Here is an 8,100-nt window from a genome sequence, read left to right as displayed (position 1 = left end):
TGTCGCGACAATGGGATGGGGGCGAAATGGAATGCGGTGAAACGGCATGGCGGCCAAATGGGATATGGTGTCAAAATGGGATGTCGCGCTATTGTTATGACATGTTAGTAAAATGACGTTTGGCTTGTGAAATGTCGCGAAAATGGGATGGGGCAAAAAATGGGACGGCGGCAAAATGGGATTGCACCAAAATGGGATGTGGAACTAAAACCACCCCCACCACTCAGCGTAGAGGCTCTAAACAAGAAAAATAATAATAATAAAAGGCATGCATTACTTTGTGGAATGCGATATTTTTCCATTTTTCCATTTTTACAAATCGCGGTTTTAGGTTCGACGTGATTTGTAAAATATTTTTACATTTTTACAAATCACCGGTTAACAGCGTGTCCTCGAACTGATGGCGATCTAAGCCGATTCGGAAAGTTGAATGATCATCAAAACTGACTAGGCCTGATGTGTTCACAAAATGATTACGTGTGTGTGTGTGTGTGTGTGTGTGTGTGTGTGTGTGCGTGTGTGTGTGTTTGCGTGCGCGCGTGTGTGTGTGTGTGTTTGCGTGCGTGTGTGTGTGTTTGTGTGTATGTGTGTGTGTGTGTGTGTGTGTGTGTGTGTGTGTTTTAGTAGTCTGGACGATTACTGATCCACGATGTTTAGTGTCAACCTTTTTCTTTCAGGCCGACAGATTGACTTGATATTCTGATATCGCTTGACGCTACCTTTTTTAGTTTTTAGTTGTTTTTGTTTTGTAAATCGAGATTTAGGAAGGTTAGCAATATGTCTATTCCCAATGTTATTGTCGATTCAGTGGTTTTTAAGTCTTTATACGGGAATTTATATGACACAGAGAAAACTTAAATTACGACATTCGATATTACGGTACTAAATAATATATAAAACACAAAAATGATACAATAGAACAAAAAATGAAAAAAGATTATCCTCGAGTATTGTGCATAATCTTGTGCAATATTATCACAGGCTCTTGCATCAGAAAAACAGCTGGTTAATTGTTCAACCCTTCCGTCCACTTTTTGTGCGCATTCACGTTTTTACACTTTCGCATTATTTGTGACCCTCCACCACGGAATGAGTCGCATGTCACCTTTGCATGATTTTCATATTTTTACCTTTTCCTTAAGATTTTTTATGCTCTATCCAGTTGTGAAAACCGTTTTAGAAAAGAGCAAAAACTGTTTGAGTTATAAGCCTGTGACTAAGGTGACCGTCACACTGTTACCAGACACTCCCCGGCTTATATTAAGCCTAGCGCAGAACCGCGCGAGGTGACATGCGACTCATTTCGTGGTGGAGGGTCACATTTGCAAATGGTTGATTATTTTGTATTGTTTTCCTTTGTTCTCTTGTCTATTGGTAATCCATTAAGCAACATATGAATAGCGTTTAGTTCATTATTTTTTGTTCGTCGCGATATAACCTTCGTGGTTGAAAACGACGTTAAGCACCAAATAAATAAAGAAAGAAAGAATTATTTTTTGTAGGAAAGCAAAAACAAATATCAATAAATAATACATTAGACCGGTTTTGTGTTTCACGATAATCATTGTTGACAATCTGCATCCGGTACAACTTCGTAATTGAAAAAAGAATGACGGTGAATAAAAACAAGTTCAGGGACATCGACGTTAAAATATTAACCTCTCAACAACGTAAACCATAGCTAGGTGTTTAAAGGAAATGTAAACATCATCTCCATGACACGAATCTGCACATCAGTAATTTGGCTACAACCACAGGAGCTTGTGCTAAAGTACTTGGTGTGGGCCAATACATCCAACAACCATCCAACAACCATCGCATAAAATCTTTTCATAACAGAAGAGAAGGAACTGTTTTTTTCTGTACGCCCAATTCGTTGCAGTCACACATGCGGAACTTTTGATGCCCCAGCAAATATAACAAGTCGCGTCAAGCGATATTAAAAGTTAGCCAACCTGTTGGCCTGAAACTACAAGATCGACTCTGAAAACCCGTCGAGACTACAAAAACCTGGTTAGCCAAGACCGGTATTCAGAGATGGGTAGAGCTGGTCTCGACATCATCATCATCATCATCATCATCATCATCATCATCATCATCATCATCATCATCATCATCATCATCATCATCATCATCAATCCCCTGACGGGGACTGTCGTCGGGGGGACATGAGGGATGACAAAGAGACATAGCACAGGGGTGTTGCTAGACATTTTCATGTTGGGACATTTAGCCGAAACTGTCAGAAAGCTTTAGGACATCTTGGAAAATGTTCGGCTATTATTTTGGCTCATACAAAGTCACCGCAACATTGAAGCACAAGACTCAAGAGGGGAACACCAATACATACAATCATTGTCTTAGGAACACAGATTATAGGGGCGGAGCAGTTAAGCCAGAGGGGGGTGGGGGGGGGGGGGTACAACCTGAGGTCCAGGTTCCCGTTGGGGGGTTGCCCCCTGAAACTGAAGAATTTTAGCTATTTTATAAACAATCATCAACTGGTGTCAGCAACCACTCATTGTTTCTTTTAACGTTAGTATTAAATAATGGCAATTTATCTTCACTGATATCTGCTCCCGACATCATATAGTATGGTTAAAAGGAAGACATGTCCTAACTGTGACAATTAAACAATTAACTCTTCCCCCGGCTTTACAGACAGAAAAAAAAATCACAGACAGAATTAATTTTTTTTTCTTTTCGATCACATTTAATAGGGCACTTGTCAAGAAGGGTGTTGCAGGTTGCGAGCGGATGGTGTTGCTGCTTGTTTTGATAGTGTTTTACCGATAGTCATAATAACTAGCCAATCACAGCCTGGGTGCGTCCTGCCGCTAGCTTCGAGTCTGACCTGATAAACTATCGCGAACCGGCGAACGCAAACGCTGAGAGTGTGGTTTCCCTTGTCCAAGGGAACCCACTCTGGCATCTATATTTTTTGGCAATGGTTTCCGTTCAAAACATTGATGTTTCGTTTTTGGTATTCGCGAAGGAAATAAACGTCAGTCAGTTGACTAAGTACATCGGCAGCAGTTTTAGCAATCAAAGCCTGACCAATACAAAAAAACTGGAAACCTTTGGCCGATTTAGGCGAATACTCTTCGGACATTTGGCCGATAGGGACATGAAAGTTTCGGCCAAAGTACAAAAAATCGGCGATTGGCCGAAGGACCGACCCAAACGACACCCCTGCTTAGCATATGCCAGAAGAAGACCTAATTTTCACAACCGATTTTTTTAAAATTCTGAGCACATGCACAAGTAAAAATAACATAACTCTACATTTTTGGATCCAGGAATTTACAAAAAACACTAAACATTTTTGAGTCTGTAAAGCCGGGTAAGACGTCATCAAAGACATTTATCAAGAACTAGATGATTACCCGCTTCGCCGGGTACCGGCTTCGCCGGAAAGAAGTAGAGCCGAATACCAGGCTGCGCCTGGGACCCGGCAAAGCCGGGTGTACGCCGGCTTCGCCGGCGCACGAAGGAAAGGAGATAAACGCGCAAAACACTGGCGCACGAAGGAAAGGAGATAAACGCGCAAAACAATGGAGACCTTCTAAAAATAGTAACGTGCAGTGGCCTTCTAAAAATAGTAACGTAGTAACGGGAATATGGATTGACGCCACACGGAGGAAGGGAGATAATCGCGGCTGAAAACACTGGAGAAGATAAGGAAGAGTTACTGGTAGTGGATCCCGACCAAAAAACAAAAAAAAAATCGGTTCAGCGCGCACAGCGCTGCGCGCTGAGAGCACGTGTTGAAATATCTCATCGATGAGGTTGTGTCCGGGGTGTAGCTGAATACGGTGTCCAAATTTGAAAAAGATCCACCGAGAACTTTGGCCGTGCATCGCGAACAGACAGACAGACAGACACTAGTCGTATATATATATAGACTAGATGAATACCCGCTTCGCCGGGTAGCCGGCTTCGCCGGGAAGAAGTAAAGCCGATATCCCGGCTTCGCCGGGTACCCGGCTTAGCCGGGTGAGTGGCGCACCGTACGCCGGCTTGGTGAGTGGCGCACCGTACGCGATTGACGCCACACGAAGGAAAACCTCTAAAAATAGTAACGGGAATGTGGATTGAGCGTTGTGGACAGTGACCTTCTAAAAATAGTAACGGGAATATGGATTGACGCCACACGAAGGAAGGGAGATAAACGCAAAACACTGGAGAAGATAAGGAAGAGTTACTGGGAATGGATCTGGGAAGATGAACAGAAAAATCAAAATCGGTTCAGCGCTGCGCGCTGAGAGCACGTGTTGAAAATTCTCATCGACCAGGTTGTGTCCGGGGTCTACCTGAATATGCCCACCAAATTTGAAGCAGATCCATCGAGAACTTTGGCCGTGCATCGCGAACACACAGACACACATCGTATATCTATATATATATACTAGAATGAATACCCGCTTCGCCGGGTAGCCGGCTTCGCCGGGAAGAAGTACTTAGAGCCGTACGCCGGCTTCGCCGGGTCCGAACAATGGACCCGCCAAGCTCGCCAAGCTTAGGTCCCTCCCAGATTCGTGGAATGGGAACAGCACGAAAATGATTCAGTGGCCATAATGCCATTCCTGACCATATCGAGTCCCATCCTTGTCGACGAATGTAACCGTGTTAATCACCTTTGGAGGCGAACTCCACTCAAACAGGACTGAGCAAGTTAGAGCTTCTCAAAGGAAGGCCAGTACATAAAATTACACAAAAGCCGCCAGACCACATCACAAACAGAACTGAACAATGCACAGGTGTTGCTCACATAGAGACACACACACACACACACACACAAAAACACAGAGAAGCCGTATCTATAGAGAGATAGATGACAGTGTATTTTTCGCGTGGCTATAAATTGATTCGACCTTTGCACTTTGACAGTGAGGATAATTTACGGGTCCAATTTACGTTCTGGACACTGCGTTGACCTTCTAAAAATAGTAACAGTAACAGAACGCCGGGAATATCCGAAGACGCTCCACTGACACAAAAGTGCACCAAACGAAGGAAGGGAGGTAAACGCTGAAAACCTGGAGAAGATGAGAAGATAAGGAAGAGTTAGTTATAATGGTGAAATGAACACAAAAACCAAAATCATTTCAGCGCTGCGCGCTGAGAGCACGTGTTGAAATATCTCATCGATGATATTGTGTCCGGGGTGTAGCTGAATACGGTGTCCAAATTTGAAAAAGATCCACCGAGAACTTTGGCGTTGTGATGTGGTGTAGCGGCTATGGTGTGTCGGTATGGGGGCCCGGGTAGCTGAGGTGGAACCAAAATAGCTGAGGTGGAACCAAAATCGGTTCAGCGCTGCGCGCTGAGAGCACGTGTTGAAATATCTCATCGATGAGGTTGTGTCCGGGGTCTCTCTGAATAAGCCCACAAAATTTGAAGCAGATCCATCGAGAACTTTGGCCGTGCATGGCGAATACACAAACACACAGACACACAGACAGACACAAGTCGTATATATATATAGATACGACTAGTGTCTGTGTGTCTGTCTGTCTGTCTGTGTGTCTGTGCGCGATGCACGGCCAAAGTTCTCGATGGATCTGCTTCAAATTTGGTGGGCATATTCAGGTACACCCGGGAACCGATTTTGTTTTTTGTGCTGAACCGATTTTTTTGTGTGTGTCTGGATCCACTACCAGTAACTCTTCCTTATCTTCTCCAGTGTTTTTAGTCGCGATTATCTCCCTTCCTCCGTGCGGTGCGCATAGCCGGGTCCCCGGCGCAGCCGGATATTCGGATCGACTTCTTCCCGGCGCAGCCGTACCCGGCGAAGCGGGTATTCATCTAGTATATATATATAGATAGAACAAAAAGAGGTCTGGGTAAATCATCTGGAAGAATTTGTGTGTAAAGTTTCATGAAGATCTGTCCAGTAGCTTTTGGGGGAATCGCTCTCTCCACAACACACATACAAATACACACACACACACGCGCGCGCGCGCACACACACACACGCACTCACACACACACACACACACACACACACACACACTCAAACACACACACATACACACACTCAAACACACACACATACACACTCAAACACACACACACGCACACACACACACACACTCTAACACACATACACACGCAGCACACACACACACACACACACACACGCACACACACACACTCTCTCTAATACACACGCAGCACAGCACACACATCTATATATATATATATATATATACGACTTGTGTCTGTCTGTCTGTGTGTCTGTCTGTGTGTGTGTCTGTGTGTGTGTGTGTGTGTGTTCGCGATGCACGGCCAAAGTTCTCGATGGATCTGCTTCAAATTTGGTGGGCATATTCAGGTAGACCCCAAACACAACCTGGTCGATGAGAATTTTCAACACTTGCTCTCAGCGCGCAGCGCTCAACCGATTTTGGTTTTTCTGTAGATCCACTACATCCATTCCCAGTACCTCTTCCTTATCTTCTCCAGTGTTTTGCGTTTATCTCCCTTCCTTCGTGTGGCGTCAATCCATATTCCCGTCACTGCACTGTCCAGAACGCGGCTTTCCTTGCATGTACCCGTAAGTTGTCCTCACTGTAAAAGTGCAAAGGTCGATTCTATTTATCGAAAAATCCACTGTCATCTATCTCTATATATTTATATATATATATATATACACTACTCACAAAAAGTTAAGGATCACTATGAGAAAACAGGTGCTCAATAAAATTAGTTGGCTACTGTTATTTATTTCTCAGTCAAACCAAATTGTTATGAATTCTTGTTCAGCTGTAAGTGGGCGATGTTGTGTTAGTGGGAAAATTGCACGGGATTCTCTACTACTGAGCTTGGTAGCAAAAGAAAAAGCGGAAACTTGCGAAAAAGGATCTTGTTTAGGACCGTTCAGCCCGAACACATTGCACAAGCCACATGGAAAAACCATTATGCACGTGCAAGCACTGCTGTTTATGTGTGAGATGCTGTCACTTGCTTGGCTTTTTGAGAAGACATACCACCAGTATTAGGCATTATCTGACAATGCCTCCACGACGAAAATTGAACGAGTTTGAGAGGGAACGAGCTGTTGCATGGTTCCAAGATGGTGTCCCCAAGCAAGAAGTGGCCAGGCGATTTCACGTGTCCAGACTGATTCAACGTTTCACAGCCACTGGGAGGGTCCAGGAAAGACGCAGACCTGGGCGACCAAAGAAGAAAACTCCACGTGAAGATCGTCTCATTTGAACGACTAGTCGTGCAAACAAGAACAGCCTCTTCCAGCATTATTCGAAGGCAGCTGAGGGTGGCTACTTACACCAACATCAGCCAGCAGACCATACGGAATCGCCTTCATGGGTTTAACCTCCGTTCTCGTCGCCCAGCTGTACGGCCACGCTTAACTCCAGCCCATAGGGCAGCACGCCGCACTTTCTGAAGACATCACGTGAGGTGGACACGTCAGCAATGGTCCCAGGTCCTGTTCAGTGATGAATCACGCTTCACCCTGAACCACAACGACGACCGACTGAGGGTCTGGAGGCGCCAAGGGGAACGCTACATTGGCGCCACTGTCCAAGAAAAGGGGGCCTTTGGTGGAGGTTCTGTAATGGTCTGGGGGGCCTTCAGCCTTCACCACAGAACACCCTTGTTTCATGTACTGGGTAACCTGACTGGCCTCCGATACCGGGATGAGATCCTTCGACCGCTGGCTGTGCCTACACTGCAGCAGATGGGACCGCAGGCTGTCTACCAGGATGACAACGCTCGCACCCACAGGGCAAGGGTGGTCAACGACGTCCTGCAGCAGTCTGGAGTCAACATAATGGAGTGGCCAGCATGCAGTCCCGATCTCAACGCGATTGAGAACGTCTGGGATGAGTTGGATCGCAAAGTGAGGAGCAACCACCCTCCTCCCAGGGATGTCCACCCCCTCTACCAGATGCTGCAGGCTGAGTGGCAGGCGCTTCCACAGAGGATCTTCACCACCCTGGTCAACTCTATGAGGACTCGCTGCGTCGAGTGCCAGAACAGCCAGGACGGTTACACGCATTACTGAACTTTTGGGAGCATCTGAAATGTCATGTCTTGTGATTTCAACGACTTTGTGAAATTAAATTTCGATAC

Source organism: Littorina saxatilis, linkage group LG15 (assembly GCF_037325665.1).
Source record: "Littorina saxatilis isolate snail1 linkage group LG15, US_GU_Lsax_2.0, whole genome shotgun sequence".
Lineage (NCBI taxonomy): Eukaryota > Metazoa > Mollusca > Gastropoda > Littorinimorpha > Littorinidae > Littorina > Littorina saxatilis.
Note: the sequence above shows the minus strand (reverse complement) of the source record.